This window comes from Corvus cornix, chromosome 1, assembly GCF_000738735.6.
Source record: "Corvus cornix cornix isolate S_Up_H32 chromosome 1, ASM73873v5, whole genome shotgun sequence".
Lineage (NCBI taxonomy): Eukaryota > Metazoa > Chordata > Aves > Passeriformes > Corvidae > Corvus > Corvus cornix.
This window is the reverse complement of record NC_046332.1, coordinates 18,968,670-18,992,003: the sequence shown is the minus strand read 5'-3', so window position 1 is coordinate 18,992,003 and position 23,334 is coordinate 18,968,670. Positions and strand designations below refer to the sequence as shown.

The window sequence follows — 23,334 nt, the reverse complement described above, 5'->3', positions numbered from 1 at the left end:
GCTTTTACTGTGTCCACGCTGCGTTGCTGGAATTGGAGACATCCCCCACTGCCTTCTACCTAAGATTTATTGGAAGCATCACTTAAAGGAGAGAAGGCAGCTTATTTGCTGCATTGAGTCTATTACAGGGTGAAGAGCCTCATTTCTGGCTTAAGTTCTGGTTCATTTAGAAGCCCAGCTCAAAGGCTGATGGTACTGCAATAGACGAGATGTGTTGGTGTGTGTCAGAGCTTACAGATATTCCTTTATTGATCTTTAATAGGACCTCTTGCTCCTGATACTCCCTGAACCTAAGATGCTCTGTTGCATTGATCCATTCCATCTCCAGCTCCTCTCTCAAAGGGTAGTTTGGGTTCAGATGCACATGTTGTGGCGTGGAATTGTGAGCACCTTGAATGCAGCTGCTGAGGTAATTGGCTGCTTGAAATTTAAAATGCATCTTCCCCTGCTCCATACTTTGCCCAAGTGCCATTCAAAAACCTGCATAAGATTACAATGCAGTTTCAGATACTGTTTCTGGAGCTCCTGATGCTCAGATACAGGCAAATCAGAAGAAATTCAGCACACAGCTGAATGATTAGAGGGGCTGACATGATTGCTTACATCCATCATCAAGGAAAGATGAAAATGTGTGATGCACCTAACTTGGCTAAGCAGCAGCTGGCTCAAGTGCCAGATGAAGGCAAATGAGAGGAATCAGTGAGGGCATGTGAAATGAGATGAACGCAGAGGCAGGAAGCTGAATTTGTGGCAGAATAGCGGCCAGTGTTGTGAAGAGAAAGATCTAGGTGATCAGCAGGTCCCAAAGTTTTTCATTCTCAGACTCCTCTCCTGGGTGGGACAGGCTGGAAAAAGAAAAGAGGCTAAATAAGAAGGGCAGAAAGGTTGCAACCCAGCCTGTTCCAGGTTGTATAATTTATGTATTAGACGTAGGACGATTTTCAAAGGAAATGGTGGAAACTCCATGAAACATAGACAGGCACTGGCCAGTGCCAGTGAATGCTTCACAGGGGTCAATTAGGAAACTGTTGAAGGGTGTATTAGAATGCTTATTAAGACTTGTTCCATTTCTAAATGGTAACATTTATGCCAAATACACTCAGCAAACAAAAAGAAGTTAAAAATAAAATCCAAAGGCATAATGATTTCCAGTTGTATTTATTTTCCATCTCATTTCAGTGATCAGACAGTAAAGTTGGTAGCTTTTGTCAGTCTTAATCCGAGGGTCAGTGAATGAACCAGTCTTAAATTCCAGGGCTAGGTTTGTGCCACATGGATTTCTCTCTGGTGAGCAGCTCCTACAACAGAATTTGCACGTTTTTAAAATTTTCTTTCTGATTTTTTTAAATTCTTTTGGGTATATGCAGTCAATTCATCTTTCTGAGGTAATCAAATTATCAGGGTAGTTAAGTCATAGGAAGAGAGGTGAGAGTAATATTAATCCAAAGAACACCACAGGTGTTCTCTCTACACCCACTCTCTATTTAGTCTTGTCCAGCAGTGGTTTTCAGTCTATGCAGATCATACAACATGGTGATACTGTGTGTAAAAGTATGTCCTATTGCCAGTTACCATATCTTCTAGTATCTTCTGCCTTTGTTCTAGTACCTAGGGATATTACCAGTCTAGCAATGTCCACACTTACTCTTTTTGCCTCTCTGAAGTTGTCTGCTGCAAAGTTACAGGTAATTTACAAACCACATGAACAGCTGTATAAAGTCTAATAAAGAGTTGTTACTGTGCTTGTCAAGTTGTGATAATATGATTACGTGGCCAAGAGACAAGGACCTAGACATGCTTTTTGTCTTTTGTAGGCTTATAAAATCTGGTGTTACTTACCTCGTTTTCCTGCTTGAAATCCATTGAGATTAGGAGAGGTGTACTTTCTTTTCCCCCATTCCTATGATGCTTTTTGGGAAACCCTGATGTAGAAATGATTCACGCTGACTAACAGATCAGCATTTTTTGATGAATTTCAGAAAGCACTTGTTTCTATATCTGCAATTTTGTGGATTCTGTTAACACAGTCATTTATAAGTTAAAACAAATAAATTTAGCAGCAGGAATATTACCTCTAGGATGTCTGGCTCTTATCAGTCACACAAGTCTGGAGAGAATCTGTCAATAGAAGAGTGAAGAGTTAAATTCTGTTGATGTTTGTGTGTTCCTATTGAAAACAGTAGCTGTATGGAAGTAATAGAGCAGTACTTGGCCTTAAGCCTTTCTCAACATCCAAAAAGTGCTGCATTGTCTGGATTTTCTCTTGCAGACTTTCTCCCTCCAGGAGAAAACTCTGTGTACTGAATGTTCCTGAAATGAATGAATAACGCTGTAAACAGCCACATAATTAACCCGTCTTGTCTAAAATGAGAGTCTTCCTAAAATGTGCTTAACCTTGCTAGGATGATGGTGTTTAAAACCTAACTGTAATAGACAGCTCTGATCTGAAGCACTGTAATAAGGAAAGAATTTGTAAGAGGAAATCTATGAGATTAAAAAAATGTGAGAGATGAGAGAGAGAATGGAGGCTAAAATCAGAATAAGGCAGTTCATTTCTTTGCCCTCTCTTCCTGTTTGTCTCTTTTCAAGGGGGGGGAGGGGGGGAGTGGGGGGAGAGGGGTGAGGTAGCATCTACCATGCAGGGCTCAATTTGAAGTCTTAAATCCCTAAATAAATGTGTTAGGAATTGTCAAGGAATTGGTCCTTTCCTGGAAAATAATGACAAAAATATTCATCAAAGGGACAGGTGAAGAGACTGGGGCATTTTGTTTGGTTGGTTTGCTGTATTTTGTGGGGTTTTTAACATCCTGTGAACAGTCTGAGTGGGGACTTTATTATTAATATTTTGGACTTCATCCCATGCCACTTGCACATATGGTTTTGAAATAAGAGAGATGACGTAAAATTGTTTTAATCTTTTCCTTTCCTGCGGTGTATTTAGATGAAGGAGTCTGCAGTAATCACCATTAGGCATCTGGCTACCCCCACAAGGTGGGCACATGCCTGATTTTCCTTGTTTTCCGTAAATGTTCCTGGATTTTTCCCTTTGCCTTTAAAGATGTTAAGTTTACAGCACTGTGCCTCAAGCTCTGTTCATTGAATTTCATGCTAGGATGAGTGAGAGGGGGTTAATATACTCATTCTTGTTTGTGTCTCTATGAGCTCTTCCCTGAGCTGCTCGGTGCATCTCACACAGCTGGCAGTAGCTGGAATGTCCAATGCTGCTGCTGCACGTTCACATGTCTGACAAGAGGAACAGGTCTTCCTGGAGAACACTGGCCACTCTCCTTGTATTTTATCTTTGTTCCCAGCAGCTAACAAGGAGGACTGATGCAAAGGTCATTTACAAATCAAATTTAAAGGACCTGTTTTAAAACAGGGGAAGGAGCAAGTTCTTCTCTCTTTTCAGTGTGTGTGTGTGTGCACAGAGGAGTTAAGCCAGCTTGTCTAAAAGGAGAACATGCCATGGATTTAGTTTTATCGAGGTAATTTTCTGGGTGAAACTCCTCCTGCCTAAGTATAATCTCTTCTGTCTGAATTTTGTTCTGTATAACTTTAAAACTCTGGTGAGAATGTTGAAGGACTTTGCCTTGATTTATTGCTCCCTTTAAGTTGTTTAGTTTTAAATGAGTTGGGAGATTAAGAGCATACTTAGAGGAGGTTAATCGTGGTGACTTCTGTGGCCTGTGTGATTCTGCATTTCTGGCTCTTATTTCAGCTCTGCAGACTGGCTGTAGCTTGTTAAGACTGTGCTTGGGAAGGACTTAGGATAGAATAAGTTGAGCCTGCTTGGTCCTGGATATGGATGATTTACCCACATCACCAGGGACAGAAAGGTCAGCCTGTATTACCCAGCTGTCAGTTTTCAGGCTCCACCTCAGGGAGTTCCTAGGACTGCTTGTCCTCTGTCTGTACCTAGGCGTATGTTCATGTATAAGCAACAGTGAGCAGGTTTGACCTGGAGAACAACTTCGAACTTGGCTTGACTTGCAGTGTAAACATCCCTTCAGAGGCATTTTAAGAAACAGCAATCTGTGCTTAGAATGGCTTCAGAAACTGCAGAAACTTGTACCAACCTTAAATACAAATCTTCACAAATACTGGCTAAATACTTACAGCCAGTGTGGTATGTGAAGGATGTGTTTCAGCTGAGGTTAGGCTGATTAAGAGTAATTTAAGATCAAGCTATGTGTTCAAGTCACTAATCCATATTTAGGACTGGATAGGAACACACTGAAATGCCTAAAGGTGCAAATATAAATTTATTTATATATTTATAACATTGCAAAAAATTCTAACCCACAAATACTCTAAGTCCATCTTAGAAGTTTAACTGTCTCTGTAAATCTGGGCCCCCATATATTCCAGAAATGAGACCTGTATAAATGTCCTGCAAACTGACAGGTTGCTAGATAAGTGGAGATTGGAGAGTTGGGAAAAACTTGAGATAGCGCAAGAGTGAAATTGTAGTCATGAATTTCTATCATTGAGGTGTTCTTCTTCACCAGCCAGTGATGTAGCAAGACCATCTTTATGGTGTCCTGTCAGGTTATCAGTGACAAAAAACACTGTGCTATGAGAGCTGTCATGAAAGTATTAAAATATTCTGGGTGAAAAACAAAATACAGGAGAGAAAAAAGATGAACGAAAATCTGAGAACACTTTTCTCACCACCCCCAATTTAGAAAGTTACTTTTTCTTTGTCAACACTCTGTCATTTCTCAAATGGAGAAACTACTGATTTCTCATCTACATGTAATTTTTCTTTAATAGTGTTCTAGGACTCTAAAGTTAGCACATATCATCTTGTGTGAAAAAGCCCAGCCACTACAGAATTCAAGAAAACTGCTTGTATTTTAATTTATTTAAAGTAAGTTAATTTATTTAAAGTAAGTAGAGTTACCACATTTGGGGATTTTGCTTTTAGTTTTTTTCTTGTGTAAGAAGCCAGCATAAGAGCAAGAATAGAAATGTTCATATTTTTATGTTGGAACATATCCATTCATGTTTGTACTGTATTTCAAAGGTGAAAGAATACCGAATTCTCATTTAGACTTCATTTAGCTAAGAGTATGTTCATTAAGTTCTATAAAAGTAGAGTTTGCCCAAAAGGCACCTGCTGCAGTGGGAGAGGCATCTTAAGAATCTTCTACAGACACCTTCCACTAAGTCAATGGCAAAAGAAAGAAAGTTTCTACCTCGTTTTTTGGTGAGCATATGCACCTCTCCTTGTGCACGTAAGTAGTTGACATTAACCAGCAGATAGCTCCCAGGCAGCAAAGATGGAGATGCCAACATCCAGCAACTCTGATGTGAGGGACCAATGTGGAATATTTATCTTAGTTTTAATATTCCATCTGTGGAGCTGCGCCTAGGTAATTCACTTTGCAAAAATGTGACCTGATCTGCCTTCTCTCATAATTTGTCTCTATAAGGAGACAACTGCTGTTTCATTACTTGTTCAGTTTCTGTATGATGTAGTCATAATGTGACTGCAGTCATGTAAGGTGGTTTTGTGAGGGCAAGGATGTATCTATACAAAGAGATTTAAGGGCTTGTGCACAGTTTTACACTTGTGCAGGTTAATGTGCCTCGTTTCAACTTGGAGTTGCATTAGAGTTCATAAGATGTTCACAAGTACAGATGACTCAATAAACTGGCAACATTTTCTGATTTTGTTTTTTTATGTTCCATTTCACCGTGGGCAAGTGCTGCTGAAGGAGTATTGTGTAGGTGGAATTACTTAAAGGTTAGTAAGGGTGATGTCACCTAATGGGACTGTTTGTTTGGACTTAACAGGATAGCTAAGCAGTAAAGTATGTCTGATTTCTTTCTTCAAGCAAAACTGATGTGAAAAAGTTCTCAAAATACAGAGTAGTTCACACAACACATGGAACAGATTAGCAGTAAGAGAACAGTCCTGAGATAAGAGAACCAATTTTATGTACAAAATTATATGTACAAAACAAAGCCCCACCCATTATGTTTATCCACCTTTACTGAAATGGGTCACTCTTACTCCCAAGAATAATTGCATCAAGGTATTTTGTTTTTTTCCCAAAATCACAGGAATTAAGATGCTTTCAACTGATTGGTGCCCTAACTCAGTGTTTAAAAAGTGATGGTGATTCTGAGAAAGACCTTCAAAAAGGATTTAATCTGTCCTTGTAAGTTTGTAACCTCTTTGCTGCTATAGTTTTTGCTCTTTTTATGTGTCAATATAAATTTTAAGAGAGGCATCCCTTAATCAAGTCCCTGCCAAGTGTCTGTTTGGGGACATATACACAAATGATGGAGATAAGTTCTTTTCTCTTTACTGAAGGGTTAAGTAATATGGAAGAGAAGAAGAACAGAAAGATGAGAAAGAATAAAGTAGAGCTGAAAAAAAGAGGAAGGGGAGAGGTAGGTGAGAAAGAAGACATGAGTATGAAGGAAGGAAAATAGTCTGAGAGGAAGGAACTGAGAAGCCAAGCCTCAAGGGAAGTAATCTTTGACACTGAGAAAGTTACCATTTTCAGTATGATTATTCTGAGACTGATATCCGAGGCAAAGAGAGTCCCAAGTGCGTGAGTTGAGATGTTCTGTGGTTGGGTTTCTCATGAGGGGTGGGTATTGCTGTGTGCAGGATACTCCCCTCAGCTGGGTGAAATATACGTCAGAAGTGTACAGGTTGTACCAAGCATGCATCTCGAGCTACTGGAAACCACTCGCTGCCAAATTTCCTTTATATTCTGAAATCACCTACTGGAAAAAATAGTACACTCTGATGCAAAATTGAATAAATCCTCTCCATGAAAGTAATCATATTGCTAGGCTAGGGAAATGACATGAGGAGAAAACCCTCCCAAACTAGCTTCAGTTAAGAAAATACAGTATTCATTTTTTAAAATTCAAATAGAAGTTTTCCTTATTCTTGATAAGGCTGAATTTTTTTCCCTGACAACATGCTATTAAGACAAACTGCCACTGCACTGTCTACTGCTTCCATCCATGTCAAAACTTATGTCTCTGAGGTCCTCTGACAACAGCCTGGGGCTTTTACCTGGGAGTGAAATGATAGGAGACAACTATATTCCAGGGAATAAGAGCAGAAAAATAAAATATTGAATCTATCTATGCAAAGTTACACAAAACCTGCAAACTTTTAGCAGTCCAATGATGAATACTTTGACAGGACAAGGGGAGAGCATTTCTGGCAAGATTCCATTTAGGATGAGCAACCTTTTTACCAGGGGTTAATCATCAAATTGATCAAAATACCTTTGCTACTTTCCTTGCCATGCTTGTACACCAAGCCTTTGTGATTCAGCACAGAAAATCTAAAAATTATTGACACAAGTCTCCTGTTTGCAGAATCATTTCCTTGGGTGCAATCGGTGTCGCAGTTATGCTCTCTATTCACACATGGTGACCGAGGTGGCAGAGTAACAGTGAAGCTGATGTATATGAAGATTGATCTTTTTCCATGCTTCGCTCTTCATTTTTGAATAGCCATGTTGATAAGCGGTTTTGTTTGACTGATGACATCTACCTCTGTCTTGGAGTGGGAGGGACAGTGCAGACCTGCTCATCTCTGAAGGAAAGAGATGGGGGATTGCATTTCAGGCAACCAGAACCATTTTACTGCTCTGAGGTACACTAAAATCACACTCTTTTTCTACATCCCTGTGACATCCTCACCCTGGCTTAGCTGCTCAGTATTCTGGTAACTTAACCTCACTCCTGGTTTTTGCATGAACCTCTGTGTGACTTTGGACAAATTTTTATTTTTCCCAAGATGCCTCTACAGTACCAAAGTAATATACAAGATAGTTTGCTTTAGAAAAACCAGGTCTTTATCCCTATTTCTTTTGTAAGCCCTTCACTATTTTAATGCTTCCTATAACTGGTGAGGATATTTCCTTTACAAACATAGTTTTCCAGGCATCTAAAATTGTAATCTAAAATTGTAGTGATATATTGCAAAAATAATTTTTTTGTCTTGAAGTCACAGAGTACTTACCATGACAGCTTCCCAATTTTTCCCTTAATGGTTTAAGTTTTTAAGACTTCTTTTCTTTTTTTTTTTGGCTGAGAAATTGCAGTTTATGTGGCATGGGTAAATGGAAGTTAGATATCCTAGTAACCAGTGCAGAAGGTGTCCAGTCATTTTTTGTTTCTGACTGTACTGGTGAGAATTCTCCCTCTTACTTGTCATAAAAAGTCTTTTGTGCAGTTCCCCTCTTTCTTTAGGCTTTAATCCAGCAAAACACTTCCAACACCAAGTGGTCTCATTTGCTTTCAGTAACAATATTCACAGACTTAACATAAAGCATGTGTTGGAGTGCTTTCCTGGGTCAGGGACTGCTTTACTTGAGCTGCATATCAAGTCTGCTTGTATGTTATTCTAGAAGTTTCATAAATCCACAGTATCAGCTCTTCATCATACTTAGTATTTTCATACAATACATGTTTGTAGAAGATCACAGATTAAAAAAACATGAATAGACACACAGGTGTGCACCTATCTGTGCTTGTCAGAGCCAGGATATTCAGGGAGTCATTTCTTATACAGCTATGTTTGCAAAGAACAAACTGCATTTTTTGTCCAATTTGTTGTGTTTCATTTTGAGATTTCAGAGTGACAGCTTAGGGAAACAATCAATAAGGTAATTAAAAAAGCCAGTCTTTGCCTACAATCGTTCAGGCCAGGCATAGTGATTAATAGTGAATTTCCCACTGAAAGCACAGTGGATACTAACGTTACTTGAAAATGGTTCCTGGTTTGCCCAGGTCTCACCCTCTGTCTACTGATTTTTTTTTTTTGGTTGTGTTTTTTTGTTTTTTTTTTGTTTGTTTGGTTGTTTGGTTGGTTTTTTTGATCTTTTTAAAGTTGCCCTAGTTTCACAAAGATTTGAGAAAATAACTTTTGAATGAAGAGACAGGTTTGGGCAACCCTCACTCGTGCCAGTAATAAGCTAAGGGCATCCCTCACTTGACTCCATCACCTCTCTCTGCAGCATTTGGAGCTTTGCCCACACAGGACATGATGTGGGCTGGCTGTCAACAACCTCAATAGCCCTGCCCCCGGTCAGGTTTCTGTCCTGCAAAGTCTTATCTCCTCCTCACACTCTCGGTATCCATCCGCACACACCTGAGGGCGTAGCTGAGGGTTGTTTGTGCCCAGACATGCTAAAAGTATGTCTAGGCTGCAACTTCAGGTTTAAGGCAAGCTAAATAGCAGAGGTATCGGGAGCCGCCCACCCTGAAGTGATAGAGAGATAGCTCCTTTCCCTGTCAGCTGTTCTGTGAGCCCGTCAGCAGAACGTGGCTCGTGTGTGCCCGTGTCACACGGCAGCGCCGCTTCCCTAAACGCCAGGAACAACCAGAGACTTATCTTGCTCTTAGGAGGTGAGAAATTAAGGATCCATGTGACATAGATAGGGAATTAGTCTCAAGGTCAGGTGCTCCCGGAGTCATTTGAAGTGGTTACCTATGCTGATGGCACCTTCTATTTTTGCCATTTGGTCCTTTATTAATGATCTTCTAATGAGAATTGACAGCTCTGGTGTGACATTTGGGATATCTTAGATCTGAAAACAGTTACCTGGAAATAATTAACTGACAAAGAGACTTCAGCTAAGATTTCAGTCAGACAGAAAAGCCCTCACCAAAATCCTGTACAGAGAGTGGATTTATATAGCATATGTATTGCGCTGACTGCATTTTAAAGTACCACATAGAAATTTTTTTTTCCCGTTTGAAAAAAGAACATAAACAAAACCAACCTTATGAATAATTAAACAATTGTCTTAAAAGTTTTACCTTTCTATTTTATCAACAAAAATTTTGGTTTTCAGTTGAGAGCTTAGTTGAAATTCAACCTCAAAAATTCTGTTCCAGTTCTCAGTACTGTAGATATTTTGATTTTTATAGTGCATGTTTCAATGGCTACAGTTCCTCAGTATGGAAGATGTAATCCCTCTTTTGCACATTTGAAGAAATGCTTTGACCTCACAATTTCCAAAATAGAAAAATCATTTTTAAACCAGGTTTTTCTTTCCTTGAAATTGCCTATACAAGATGAGACAGATTAAAAACCAACCAAACAAACAAAAAAATCATTATTTACCTCAATGTGTCATTTAGAGCTGGGACCCTACCCTGCATAATGACAGTGCAGTTGCGGTGTCTTGTTCTGCAGGAAACTGAAATAGAATCAGCCTCTACTTCCCACAAAACCTCCCATGCTCTCTAGGGCAGCATAATCAGAAGTCTTGTCTTAGCAACCTTCACCAACCACTAAACCAATTCTAGTTGTGTCTTAATACAGAAAGAATGGTTATTTTACATACTGCTGGGCATGGTGCTGGTGGCCCAGAAGATGATGATGGGCTACCGACTTCTTTTGGGACATACATAAAGTTTGACCATTTGTATCAACAGAGGTGATAGGGGAGACAGTTTCAAAATGTGTGACTGTGGTTAAAATTCAAGTTTTACTAAGTTTCATCTTGTTGAATTTTTCAGTAATTGCAGACACGTATTTTTCACTGCTTTTTGTGGTAAAGACAGTGTCAAGGTGATCCAAGACAGGATCTTTATAGCCTTCTTCTTCTTCTGCTTTGTAATGTGCTATCTTTAGTAAAGAGATTTGTGTTTTATTCCTTCATGGTTGATGAAATGTGTTTATAAAACGTGGTTTGCAAAGTTCTTCTGGTCTCTTTCTGAATTTGAGATCTTTGTTTTCTTTCTAAATCAAACTAACAAATCCATTCCAAAATTTTGTCTTACTGACATCTCCCAGAAAAGGACAAACTTTGTGAGGGTGCCACAATAAGACTGAGTTAAGCTGTACATTTAATGTGGTTAATGCATTACGTGTTTAGCCAGAGTAGTGTGAGGAATGATGGCACATGCTCATGCAAGATTCAGCTGGGGAGGCTGTGTGGGATCCTGGGATTTGGTGCAGAAGACAGTCTTGGCCTCTGTCAAGATAAAGAAAGTGGTGTGCTAATTAATGCATTTTGGTCAATGATTTTTAGGCAGCATTTTTGTGTTCCTCTCAGATGTGGTTCGAAGTTTTTACATTAGAATCTGTTAAGTAGCTGACCATGGTCTGTTAAACGTATCTTGAAGAAGTTAAACCTTATCTCTGCATTAAGACAAAAATAAAAACATACTTCCATTCAGTCCCATCCCAACTAGCTGGGTATATGCCTCAGGCTTCTCATCCTTACCCACGAAATGAGAAATTACTGCCTCTAGCACAGTGATTAGTGTGACCACTCCCTAAACTGAACAGTAAGAGAATATTAGCCAAGTTTGGTGAACCACCCAGTTAACATTTTAAGCTAACTTGATGGTTTCTTCTGAGGTGGATTAGGAGAAGTTCCTGTGAAGCAGCTCTCCCAGCAGAACACAACGTGTTTGTGACGCACACTTTGTAACTTCGGGAGAGTGATTTCCAGCAGCAGGTAATACCAAATTGGAAATAGTGGGGAACAGAAGATGTGTTTATCAGTGTTGCTACCTGAAGGGTGACCAAACATCTATGGTTCCCAGTCTCCAGTTTGATTTGTGTGAGAAGGGAGATAAGAGGTGCTAAGGAGGAGACAGAGATGGGATGTGTAGAAAGGTATATATTTATTAGTGAGCGTGTTTTTTTATGATCTCTGTCTTGAACCCACATAAGGGTTCCATTTTCCATGTGCCTCTGTCTTGAAGCATTCATCCTGCCTCTTCATCTTACTGACCCTTGTATCTGTAGCTAGCCGAAGAAGCAGCTTTTCCTAGCTGATGGTCCCCATGATTGCCACCTTCTTTAAATCAGGCCCAGAAGGTGTTTGAGAATTTTGTCTCTGCTGTTCTTCCTCTCTCCTCTCTACATCACCTCCAACTATATCAATGTTGGGAGTCTAAAGAGCTAAAGCCAGATGTTTGAAACACAGATAAGAAGAGAGAGGATGTTTATGCCTGGGGAAAGCAGAGGAATATATATTTTTAATATTTTTTAAAAATATTTTTTATCTTAGTTGTACAACTCCTGCCACTTTAAAGCAGGAAGTATATTCACTTTTAAAGAAAATAGAAGCTCTTCCATTGGGTATGCCTGCAAAGCACTGTAAATCATTTATTTCACTCTTCACACTTTAACCATCCTAATGTTATTTCATTCAGAGATCAAGGGGTGTTCTGGGACAAAAAATTTTCTCATTGGCAATTTAAAGAGGATGTGAGAAACACATGCATTCTCAGTTGTCACAGCATAACCCAGGTTGTCTGAAAGTATGTGAGAAAGACTGAACAGAGACATGAACACAGGGGAAGAAAGTAAGCCTCCTACACCTGATTTTCACTTTCCTTGAGTCAGATAGATAAAAATCATGCCCATGTCATGTCTATATCATATCTGATCTAGTTAAAGCTTCAAAGAGTTGATACTCTAGTGTTAACATTAACCTAACTGACAGAATCTTTCCTGGAGTTGACATGAGCAAATATATCAAGTTGAAGACAAATTAATCACTCTGGTGAGCTTCATCAGTACCATAATGGGCAAAAATGAGATTGCATCTCCCATGCTAACCAGGAAGCCATTATGCCGCTCCTGTGGAGGGTTGTGCTTGAGGGAAGAATGGATAAGAATGAAGAAAGTGGATTTGGGGAGTGAAAAAATCTTGATACTAAGTGAATTCAGAAGGGAATAAAGTACATTTTCTCTCTGAATTCACCAAAAAGCATGACCCTGAGATTCTTCTGACTTATGTAACATTTCACCCAACAAATCAGGATAAATTTATGAGAACCTCTGGAAACAGTAGAAACTCCTAGGAGAAGTTTGAGCCCTGACCTTTTCTCAAGCTGTCTGTATAGATCTGATCACTGCTGTATTTGCAGGGTACACAGAGCAAAACCACCCTTTCCTGCAAGTCACCAATAACAGCTGCCTGAATGTACATGTAGATCTACAGTGTTTATGTAAACCACTGACTTTGTACACCAAAGAATTCAACCTGATAGGGAAGTCAGATTAGTGTATGGCATCTAGACAAGACCTGTCTAATGTTTTCTACCCAAAGAATTTCAGAAAGGTACTGCTTTACTTGCTTTACAAAATACAAGTGTGTGCTAAAACATACAAGCTGAGTGGCTTTGGGGCTGGAAAGAAAGTTCATGGCAGATTGAAAAGAGATCTGGTTTCCTGATACCCTGGGTAGTTGCTGGTCACCTGAGCTTGACGCACCAGCCTTCTCTTTCCTTGTGTCCTAGAGCACAGTGCTCTGTAGCCTCCAGAACTTCCATATTGATGGGTGGTAATGGAATTCCACTGAACTATAGACTTTTTTTTTCTTGTGTGTTTCAAGATCCTGGTGAAATCCATTCCCATTATTTTGGCTGTACATTTTCAGTTCCCTCATATGTAGCATCTTCTGAATATCCCTTATTCTGGGGAAACCTTTCTATTAAAAACACAAATAAAATGCATGCTGGGTCACTTGGCACTTGTAGGAAGAAGTGGAGACTATTATCTATTGGAGGGATGACAAACTAACAGAGGCTGTAGCATGTAGATATATGGTTGGGGGAACTACAGATCCCCGTTGGATGCAAAAGCAGTGAAAGATGATGACTCCCTAGAAAAGTGAAAGTAGTCACATAGGAGTTATTTACCAAAGAGTGAGAAGTGGAATTTGTGGATTGTCATGATTTTTAGCCTTAATACCAGTTTTAGAGCCTTGTTGGGAGGGGAGGAAGAAGCTAAAAATTGAAATTAATCTGGTCATCTGTCAAAATGTTTAAGTGAAGAAAAATATATGGAGGTCTGCCTGAATCATCAAAAATTTTGATGGACTGGGTTTTCCTCTATGACTAAGGAGTTATAACTCATGACTGCCAAGTCAGAAACAGCCTATTGCTCTTTGTTGAAAACTAGAAACAAAAAGGTAACCACGTTTCTTAACTTTTTTTTCTTGGGATATTAATGCTCAATATAATGTATTATTACTTCAGCTGTCCAGGGCTCTCAGGGCCTTTTAGCTTTTCGAATGAGTTGATATGAGTACTGAAAAAGGTCTTATTCTTGTTCTAAACTGTTTAGAGTGTTCAGGGCAGAAGCACATACGTAGCACACCCAGCTGTACAACCCTGTCCGTGGTTAGATGAAAAGGCCCCATTTTATTCCAAGTCTAGAGGGATCTCTGACTGTAATGTCTTTGGGACAGTCAGTTTAAGCACTGAAATCTGAACTCTTCACTCTGTGAATGTGTCTCTAGGTTAAGGATCTGCTTTTCAAATATATTTCCTAATTTTTCTTCTTCTGCAGGTATTGCAAACAGCACTAGGTCACGCTACTGGTGAAGTAGAGGACTTCCTGCTCCACCAGAAAATTTTCCAAGCTTCTATCTACTTGTTGTAAATTGGGTATTGATGCTTTGTCTCACACACAGTGAAGTCAGATACCCCCAGAGAGAGTCTGAAGCAGTGTTTATTGATACACACTCGAAGGAGAAAGCTGCATTGCTATTTCACATTCTCTCTGCCAAACTGGTACTGGATTCTCCAGCCATGCCCATATGTATGCCTGTGGTCTGGACCCCACCAAGAAGAACCTGTCTTTCACCAGCTGTTGGTGAAGCAGAGGGAAGAAAGCTTATGAGTGATTTTTAGCTGAAATGGTACCTCCCATACATTTCAGACGGGTGAATAAGCTGTGACTAATATTAATTTTGTTGTGTGATATCAGAGGGAACGTAATCACACAGAGAGCATTGTGAGTGAAGATGTTGCATCAAGTTATTATCTGAATTTTGTCTTGTAAAGCATCAAGGGTAAGCCACATGTAGCACTGATTATTAACTGTGGTGTTACTTGTACACCAGGATTGTGAATACCGATGAACCTCCCTGTTGATCACAGCAGAACTGATGTTTGATGTGAATCTGAATCAGGTTTCCTCTTTACCTGTGCTACAAGAAGTTTTGATGAGGACAATTAAAACCTGGCTCTACTGCTGTTAAAGGTTATGAGAGGTCCAGAAGCATATTTAGAAAATTTTACTGGTGGAAGGCAGCATTCATGAGAGTAGCAGGGTAGGAAGAGATGAAAGAATTTAAAAGAGGACACATCCTCTCACCTACTACAGAAAGAACTGATTCATATCTTCTGACTGGTATGCCACATGGCAAAAATATAATGGAGTAATAAAATATTCCAGAAATGCAGGACAAGACCTTTTCTGGATGGTGGGCATAGACCTGACTTGACTGAATATTGCTAGTGTTTGCCAACAAACTGTGAGGTGGTTAGCAAATCCAGGACACAGGAAAGGGGCAACACTAGCAAATAAAAAGGTGTTTGCCTTTGTCAAGAAATTAAAGACTCATGAGGAAACCAAAGCTAGGGAATACAGTCAGGAATATTTGAAAAGCAGGTATTTGGTGTTCACTGGTACTGTCACATAAAAATGAAGATACTGGGGTTTTTAGTTTTCCACAATCAGGTAGTACTTCTTTCCTCTGCCTTCAGTTTTTTACTATTTTTTTTCTTTTAGAACCACACATGCTATTTCCAAAGGTAAAGCAGTAGCTGCCTAAAGTGGTTAAGGAAGCTGTTTACATTTTTCTACATTCCTGATGTTAGTTAATATTTAGAGGAGCCATTCTTGAGGGTCCAGAGGAGCCTATATTTGAACACAGAGATTTCTGCCAAATACATCTGGCAGAAAGGTTACCAATATATTTGGTTTTGAAGACAAGCACCTGCTTGAGGCTGAAGTGTTGACGTTTAGTATCTTTGCATGTGGTGTGTTTGCAGCTCAGTTGTATACACAGGGCACGCATGTTGTGCTGGTAAATATTTCTTCACGCTCTGTCCTGGAGTCTAAAATTGTTTAGCTGTAGAAAAGGGAGAATTAGCAATAGAGTGCACTCTTCTGTTCCAGCAGTGATAAACATTTGACTGTCATTATGTTCGGCTTGGACTATTTTGTAAATACTCTGAACTCTCCATGTGCGAGTAGTCATCGCTGTAGTAATCAAGCTTCATCTTGCAAAACTTTTATCCATAAAATTAAACCCACAGGCCTTGATGGGACAAAATGCATGAGGAAAGGGTACCAACAGGCATAGTTGAAGAAAAAGGCCCTTAGAGACTGCTGTAGTATTTAGAGTCTGAGATAATAAAGTATAGTGTGGCACAAATGTCTCACTAATAGATGGTAATGGGTTACAAAAATTAAAGTGCCTTTCCTGGAGTACTGGGCTGTGTGGTACAGAATTGGTGGGACATGTGGTGACAACAAACATGCTTTTCAGATGGAGTCAAACTACATTTTGACAAACTTTAAGCATTTCAATTTTCATTGTTTTTCTTTAAAATTATATGTCAGGCAATGAGTATAAAGCAGCTGTCATATTCCTGATGGAAATAAAGTTTCTACATTTGTATTCAAAGCTCATGGTGCCTGTCCTGGTACTAAGAGAAGATAGAAACACATCAGTCAAAAACATCTGTTACTTGTGATGCATTAAAAAGCACCTGGTGTAAATACACACCTTTTAAAAGTTTAGATTTCATCCTAATTTGGAAGTTTTTGAAGTTTCAAAGTTGAGATTTTTACTGAGGTTTATGTTCATCCCTTAGAAAAGATACATAATTGTGGTTATTTCAGGGCTGAGCATTAAAGCCTCAGTAAAACATCCCAATAGCTTTGTGAATCAAAATAGATTTGTTGCCCACTGAAACCAGCTGAATGATAGACTTATTCACAAATGTAATCCAAGACATTTTACTTTTCAAGGATTGGAAGAGTCTAAATTGACTGGACCAACTGTTTAACTACAAATAATTCAGCCACCTGCATTAGCAGCCAAGGACTGTAGGTCTCTGTAGCGAGGCCTCATCTGGAGAGTGCTTGCCCTGAGGAAGCCTGCCAGATCCCACAGGAACTGTTTTCAGACTGATAGGTTGCCATTGTTAGTTCTTGATCATTTAACCCTCACAGATGGGCGAGGGCCTTATTGAGGGGCTGGGGGAGCAGGGTGGGAATGGTGGTACCCATGTGCTGAACGTGCATCATTAAAGTCAGCATTAGCAGTTGATGTAGGGCTCAGGTGTCTTCTTGGTGGGATACACAAGTAAATTATTTATATAAATAAATAGTCATCCAAGACAATTAGCAGCCATAAAGCGAAGTGTGGTGTATGCTGGTCTGTCTCTCTCCCTTGCTTACAGAGCCAAACTCTTGTAAACAGGGGTGTGAGTGGGTCAGTTGTTGATTGGCCCTGCAAAATCAGAAATTTTGCTTTGGCTCAGTAGGAACAGATTGGCTGTGACTGCAATCATCCTTGCCACCCCTCTCTAGTGTACTCCCTTGGATAATGAACCTTGGATGATGCAAATTAACTCAGCTCCTCTGACAGCATTTCTTGTGTCTCTTCAACAGCTGTGCTGTTAGCATGGATATGTACGGATTAATGGCCTCTTCACGTCTCCTGCATGGTACGCAGCAATGGGGAGCAGGAACATCCTGGACCATGGAATCTTTGTTACTCTTGTTTCTGAATGAAGAGGGACTCATGCAAACCAGCTTTGGTGTCTTTGTACTATTCAGTGCGCTCCCATCTGGAAAGGTTTACAGGCACTAGTGCCTGGAGGCAGCTTTTGTCATTGAACAGGAGAGTTATGCAGAGATGGGGCTGCACATGTGGTAATCCACCCTGTGCATGCTGGAAACTGTTGTATGAACAGCTGCATGGAGTCAGCCAGGACCAGCTCTGAGCCTGAGCTGGCTCCACACAGAGCAGTGTAGCGTGTCTGCACTGTGCTCCACATGTTCTCAGGTGCCTTTTCATGTGGGCATAACCAAACTGTTCCCACATCTGCACCAGCTCTGCATGCAGTTAGGACCACATAAACACAATTTGGTGCCTGAAATAATAATCCATGCTGGACATTAACTGTCTCAGTGGGCTTTTTCTAAATCTGTGTCCACATCAGAAAATCACACAAGTGCAATCATATCAGTTAACCTGTGATTACATGACCACCGTCTGTTCAGCTTTCAAATGTGGAACAAGACTTTTAGATACATGTATTCAGTTTTATTTTTGCTGCTGTGTTTCCTGATGTCCTGGTCAAGACTTGGGCTGTGAGGGAGAGGAGAGGGTATAAAGAACAGCTGCTTCTAAGAGCCGCTTTTAGAATTCCAATTTAAAGCAAAACTTGTCCAAAGCCCACTTCAGTCTTTTTCCTCTATGAGAAGAGTGCTTTACCCCCTCTCTGTGCATCATACATGAGTAAAAGGGGTGTATTTTTTCTGGCAGAAAGGTACTTGTTCTCTTAGAGTTTGTTTTGTGTCCTGTGTACGTTTAACTGCCCTGTGGAATGTTGTGAAAGGGGCTTTTTTTGAGTGTGCCCGTTGTCTCTGTCAAAGGGCTGCTAGAGGTTTAGGCTGCCTGTACTATCTTAGCAGTGATTTTATGTCACTAAATAACAAGCTTTTAGCACAACCTTGCTGTTGGGGGTTGTCACACTTTGTGTGTCAGTGTGTGTATGTGCTTTTCTGCTAAGTCTCATCTCTCCCAGCCTATAGTCTGGTCATTTAAAGCAAAGTTCGCAAACAGCATAATAATGCTGGCAATCACAAAGGAGGGAGTTAATGGCTGCAGCTGCTATTGTAAACCTGATTCCCACAGGCTCAGCAGGGCTTGGCATGACAGAGGCAAGTTCAGTAAAAGGGGCCCTGCTGCTGCAGCTGTGCCCGAGCAGTTGGATTTTTGTTGTCAGCCTGGAATGGAAGCCGGGCTGGGGAAGCTCCTGACTGCCTCCTGCAATGCGCTGAGTGGTCTTGGCCCCAGCGGGAGCCTTACATGCTAGAGCTGAATTAAATGGATGGTGTGGCTATGCAGGAGGCCAGTCTAAGCTCCAAGATCCAGGTGAGCGCTGAGGAAGCTTCAGGGGTTTGCCTTTCAAGAGAGGACATCCCAGCTCCAAAGGCAGCAGAGGAGAATGGAGGCATTCCTTTAATGCCGAGGTCAGTGCTTCTGTGAGAGCTGAAGCAATCCTCCTTTTAAATGACAGATTGCCTGTGCCAACTCAAAATTGATAGTGTCCTCCTTAGGCTTCTTTCAAACCTGTGATTTTCCTAATGGGAGAAGAACATCCTTGTACTCCATATGCTTTCTGAGTACCTGCTACTGTTGTAGTACCCAGTAATTCTCCTTTTGCATGTAATCTCCCTTGATGCCTTCTATTTGTTGTCAGGGCCAAGGCTAGGTTCAGGCTCTCAGTAACTTCCAGAAAATACTGAATGGACCATGGAAGGACTAAGCAGTTTTCTTTTTTCCTCTTCTGTCCCTCTTCTCCCACGTTATTGCTGTGCACTCCATGTAATGTGAGAAAGGAGAGTCTGTGCAGTCCCAATGTATATACATCTTCTCCCTAAATTAACATTTAAGGTGTTTGGAAGCACCTGTGACATTGAGACTGAAAAGGGAGACTCAGTTCATCTTCAGTAATATCTTGGATTTCTGAGCAATCACAGTTTTATTCTTGTAGCTGTTCTGGCCATGCTTGACATTTCATGTTGAAGAGGCAAATTTTCTTGAGACATTTTGACAGCCAAAAGCTAGGACTTCTGTGGATTTATATGGATTAGGATGTGCTGGTGGCTTTCCTCTCCTCTTTTCTGGCCTGCATAGCTCTCAAAATGTAACATGGTGCATTTGTATGTCAGACATACTGACGGGTGCTATCTAGTGCCCCTTGTTAGATTATTTAGGCCCAGAGTGTTGTGGTTTAGAGCCATCTCTCCCCATTTCAGGCACATTTCAAATTGTCTTAAGGATAATTGAGTCCCTATAAACTGGCATCAGCAAAGAGAAAAACTATCCAAATACTTCCCAGAGTGTGGGAAATGAGAGGAAAAGTTGGCAATTGCATAAGCTAGCTAATCATTTAGCATATACACACTGCCCTGCCAATATGCATTCCTGTATTTACAGATAACCCACAACATATGGCATTTCTTGCCTGGCAGGTATTATGTGTGAGGCTCAGATTATTGCAGCAGAGGAGAAAGAACCCGAAACAGAAGGTGCAAACCTATAGGAAGTCGGTAAGGATGTTTACATACTTAAGAGATTTTTTTTTTAATAAAAATGCTGTAGTTGCTCTATAATAAGGGTCCGAATTACAGAGCAGAATCTGCTGTGATTCCTATGGCCTGTGTTGTATATTATTTGAACCCTTCACAACTTGTATGCATTTGTCTTGGTCAGACATTTTGCCCTTCCTTGCGTTGCTGGTCTAAACACTTTCTTAATGCATGGATCTGTACAAGCATGGTCGGTATCATACAAAAAACATTACAATTGTAAAAATTTAAATACTTTTAAAACTCTGCCCTTATGTGACTTTCTCAGGGTCTCCAAGGAATCCTTCTGTAGGGGAGGAACTGAAGCTGATTCTGCTGAGTTGCAGGGGAACACTTATGTGTGCCAAAAGCATGGGGTGCATTTGCCAGCACTGAGCCAAGGAGCCTGGCAGGGGCTTGATTTGATTGGTGGCTGAGTCCTACCAGACCAGTCTTACATCAGAAAAAAACACCCTGTAGCCCAATTCAAGCCAGAGACTCCGTGGTGCTATCGCTCCTCATGCAGAAAATGAGCAGCAGTTGCCCAGTGCTGCTGGCCATGTGTCCTCCTCCCTGCAGATAGCAAGCTGGAATAAAGGCACCACTCCACTCCACATCTCAAGGACTTACACTGTGAGGAATTGACTCATTTCCTCAGAGGACTGAGTGCTTTCAGCTCTCCTTAAAGTCAAGTCAACCATCGCTGAATCAGACTCTTAGTCCTTGTAGTAGCAGGGCAATTTGAAGTAAGGCAGTGTGTGATAGCAAGGAAGGAAGTGGAGAGATGTTGCATTTAATCCATAAAGTATTTTTGAACTTTCACTGAAAACACAGCTGGGGGTTTGTGAAAGGAAGAGCACTTTTTTCCCTCCCTAAAATCTCTCTCTTTTTTTTTTTTTTTTTTTTTTGTGCGTGTATGTGAAAATTTGAAAACATTTAAAGGAAGCCAAACATCTTTTAAAAATATGTATCTATACTTAAAAACATAAAGGAAGTTCTGACGAAAAAGCTTCTACCAGTTCCTACTCACGAATTGCAATTACTAATAATTCTTAATTTAAAAAATCTCAATCACTTAAAAAAGTTTAAAAACTTTCTTTCTGATTGCTTTTTGTCTGGCAGTTCTAATGTGATCAGATCAGTTCAACTCAGCTTCAATTAAGAAGATGGATGTATTGAGACTCCCAACAAGGTTGTCTGTCAGTAGCACAGGATTATGTGATCCTGCCATTTGGCTCTGTGTTTGCTCTTGGTGAGGCTGATAATTTCATCACCCTCCCTGAAGCTGCATTTCATTCCCCATAAATTCTTTAGTGCCTCTTTAAGCCCCTTGTATTGGAGCACTTTGTCTTCTGGAATGTCCTGGTTTGATCTGTCATTATGGTGGCATGTCACATTCAGTTACTGGATGTGTCTCACTAGGTGCAATGCAATGCTGGCTGCCAACATAAGTAATTATGAGTGAGTCCTGCTCGTGAAGCAGTTTGCTGGAAAAAACAGCTGAGAATCCTGTTTTCAGAGTATCTGCTCTTTGAACTGTCTTGGCATCAGTGAAATGCTTCATTATAGAGAGATATAATAGAGCTGTGGGATGTGTCCAGACTGACAAACTCCTGCCCAAACCCTCCACCGTTGCTATCCTTGGTTGGGCTCTGATGGCAATGGCAGCTGAAGGGATAAATTAATTGACCACAGCTTCCCAAATCTTTCAGAACAACACCCACAGTTGTGAATGCCTCACTTTCTGCTCTGTTCGTGTTTGCTCTCTTCAAGCCAGTGTCCCACTTCTGCTGTCTGAAATGGCTCCTGCTGCCTTCTTATCTCCCCGGTCCTTCCCCTCCCACACGCCTTGCTCCGTGTGCTCCCAGTGCCATGCCTCCCCATGATGCAACCTGTGCTTTTTTATCACTCTGCTGCTGGCCCTGACCAGCACTGCTGCTGGGACTAAGTGAGCGAGTCCAGCAGAGCAGGTTCAGCTAGATTTGATGCCTTGCTCACAGCTCTAGTGTGCTTCATCTGTTGGTGATGGGAACACAGCTCCACTTGCAGCTTCTGCAGCTTCTAGCACATTTCATCCTGTGCCAAGCATGTCAGTGTGACACCCAAATTTAGCATGCCAGTCACAGATACAGCTTCCCCTGATACAGCTCAGCCGAGAGACTGGGAAATTGTGTCAAAAATACTCTGTGATATTGAATGAGAGATTGATAGTGCCATTAATAAAGCTATTGCTAGCAAATAATACCTCTATATATAGAGAGACTGGATTGCCCTTCACAACCATCTGCCCCTTCTTTGTCTCTTTTCTGCATTGTCTTTGTGCATTTTTCTGTAACATCTGTTTGGAACACTTCTGCTTTGTTGGTTTCCCAGGCTTATGAAAGTCAAGTTCTCTCTCCAAACATAAGCATTACACCTTATTTTAATCTTGCTGTACAGCACAAAAGGTTTGGAGTTTTAAATTTTAGCTTTTTGAGCTTACCTTTGGTAGCCTGAACCACCATGAATGATGTACAGGTAGTTTGAATGATACAAACCATGCCTGATGTAAATCTTGCTCATGTGAGCAGTCCTCTCTTTTCTGCCTGAATGGCATCATAAGCAGTGTTGTCACCTGAAGTATCATCCTTTGCATCTGAAACAGCAGTACACGAAACAAAGGTTGTTTGCAGATGATCTTCAAAGTCAGCTCACACTGCCAGTTCCATCACTTGTCACACTGTGAGATGCTTCTTTCCCCCCTCCCTGCCCACAGCCCCATACCGGGGGGCTATATAAAATAACACACTTTGGATTTCCTTCCTCCCCAGTTTCTCAACCTGTAGAGTGCTTTTGAAATACATTTGTGAGAGCATTTTCTCTGAAACTGGGGATGATAAAAAGAAGTGGTTTCTAATGGAATTGGAGAAATTTTGCCTTATCGTTCCCTTATCCTCTCAGAATCTGCAGCCTAAAGAGAAATATTAAATATGCAATGCTGTGAGAAAACTGGAAGAGCTACAGTCATGTAGCTCAGTTATTTAAAGAATATTCTCTACCTTTTTAACAGCTAGATGTGAGGCTGTTAATAAACACAAAAAAATCCAGGAGAAACTGAAATTTAGAGAGGACCAAGACCCATCATGAACTTTGGTTGGACACACCCCTGTGCTTCATATGGATGTGTGCCTTCCTTTCCCTTCACTCTCTTCTCAAGTGCAAGAGTGCTTTTACTTGTT

The 23,334-nt window shown here is 40.6% G+C and overlaps 1 long non-coding RNA gene across 1 annotated transcript; it reads right to left on the bottom strand.

The window, feature by feature from the left end:
* Nucleotides 1-1,175: 1,175 nt before the first annotated feature.
* On the bottom strand, nt 1,176-22,749 carry LOC109144145. The gene is made up of 3 exons (XR_002044694.2): nt 22,599-22,749; nt 2,073-2,118; nt 1,176-1,298 (listed from the first exon to the last, which is right to left on the bottom strand). It is a non-coding gene; the product is annotated as an uncharacterized LOC109144145 (long non-coding RNA).
* Between the last annotated feature and the right edge of the window lie 585 nt (nt 22,750-23,334).